Consider the following 2,500-nt stretch of genomic DNA (forward strand, 5'->3'; position numbering starts at 1 on the left):
CTAACTGAGTCGAGTCCTTCGGGGAGTGAAGGCACGGCATATAAGCCAAGATCAGTTGTAAATAAGAAAGAACAATATAAATGTGTATGATGCATGTAAAAAAATAATAATACCCAAAATACCAACCATATCTAATCCTTTAAATAGGCGTGACCGGAAGTCAAGATTTGGGGCAAAGTGGTTAAATAAAATGATCATGAATATGCTTATGAAAGAAAGAAAAAATAATCCTAATATCAACCGAATCCAGTCCTTCAATTAATTAGAAGGCACGACATGAGTCAGATTGGATGAGACTGGAAAAATTAATATGAATGAGAGCTGAAAGAAAAAAAATATTATAACATTGACCTGGCGGTCGTTCCGCTGCGGAATAGGTGATTTACCTTGATTGACCATGCGAGTGGTTGGTAAGATTATGCGGCAAATTGAACTCGTCCCGTGGGGAAACGCTGTCTTAGCTCGAGATCAAAGATAAATATGATGAATTATTAGACTATGCTAGGATATTTCAATTGCTTGGCCGAACTCGTCCTTCTGAAATATGGTGCGGCGTAATAGCCAAGATCGGGGCAACTGAAAGAAATACCATTAATATGTGCATAGCCAATAAAAGATGCAGAGTTAGCAAGCCTGGAACGTCTGATAAGTGATGAGTGCGAAAAAATAACCCATAATAAGTTTATTCAATTTTGTGGTACCATAGATACGCGGAATTAGGGTGTGAGATGCATATGCAATGGGCGTCATGCAATGAAGGCCCGATAAGTGAGGTACAGTGGCTGGATAAAGGCAAAATTAAGCTGAAAAGCTATAAAATATGAAATGATAAATAAACCTTTTCCTGACTGTCCTAATGAACGTTGCATTCAGTAATATCATGATAAGATATCTGGCGTTCCGAGTGACCCATGAAATGTTTCGAAAGGTCGGAAACTCGGAGAGGCCCAAAATAATGATAACATATTAGTTAATGTTGTCGAAGTCGACAATAGCTTAAAATAAAGAATAATGACAATCATATCATATGATGATTAAAGTTACTTGCAATTAAACAATGAATTATGGAAGTAACAATAAACAATAATGCAATGAAAAATGCAAGGATAGTCGAATATGACTATGCAATGAAATAGGAATAAAGTTAAGAAACGAACATGCATCTGTCAACATTTCTAGCTAAATGTGATGATAAATCATAATACGAAGTGATGAAACATGTTAAGATATGAAACAATTGCCAAAAGATTGTAACGAATTAACAATCTTAAATACACAAAGTAAAAAATTAAACAAAATTATCAAAAACATAGACTGTCGAATGTTGAGAAACATAGAATTTCACAAAGATAGTACAAATAGTTAATCCAATTATCGGATTACAAGGTGAGTGAGATCAGTAGTGTGACCATTGAACGATTCACAAATGACAAAGTATGTCATGTTACAGAAGATGCAGATATATAGTCATGCATTAAGAAATATAATACAAACGTATATACAGACAATAAAATAAATGAAAATGTAGAGAAATTATAGTTAAGACACATATATAAATCTTAATTGTTGTAAACTAATTTCTTTCGTATTCACACGGGCAATAATGACATAGCATAAGGTCACATGCAGAACGCGGTCAACGAGTGACCGAAAGGTCACATGTAAAACTACCATCCTAATTAACGCGGACATGAAGTTGACCACAAGGAACGGTCGCGAGAAATATTAACACATTGTCAAAAGTTTCAAGTTCAGATTGACCATACGGGCGGGTCACGGGTGAAGTGAGGTCAGGCCATGACCTGGTCATATGCAAAATACATTTAATTTAATGTATATCAAAGCAAAAAGAAAATAAATTATATTCATTTCCCATAATAAAAGAGCAAATATAATAAATTCTAACGCAAAGTGAATTACATTTCCACGAATACATAATGTAAATCGTATTCAAGAAAAGAACAATATGTAAATTCACAAGAAAAATAATCACACGAGATCAAATAACGAATCTGAAACATGTAATTACCGAATATATTTTTGTTCGAAGAAATTCGACACGTTAAATTTCGCATAGTAACGAAAGTTATTTACTTAACTAACGCAGAGAAAAACAAATCATGCATTGTAAGTAGAAAAATGTAATCGTAATTTCACACAAGATAACGCAGAGAAACAAAGCATAGAATGATGTGATAAAACAAGTAAACGAACATAGCTACTTCATCGGTTTCCTATGAAAGGTTCACGTCACACCATAATGTGAATTTCTACGTGAGTACGAATAACCTTGAAACGTTAATAATAGCAACGTAAGAAAAAAAATAGAATATTGTTGAATATTCGTAGCATAGAAACAACGAATAACGTACACATCGTAATATACATAAGAATAGTGATGTGAAATTATATCGTTATTGAAAGTTATCGAAATGTCATTTAGTGAAATTAACGAAACTACACATAGAAAAAAATAACAAAGTGAGAATAGATGAAAAAG

The sequence above is a fragment of the Penaeus japonicus genome, unplaced genomic scaffold (genome assembly GCF_977035675.1).
Source record: "Penaeus japonicus unplaced genomic scaffold, GWHDUDI00000001_assembly GWHDUDI00000011, whole genome shotgun sequence".
NCBI classification, from domain to species: Eukaryota; Metazoa; Arthropoda; class Malacostraca; order Decapoda; family Penaeidae; genus Penaeus; species Penaeus japonicus.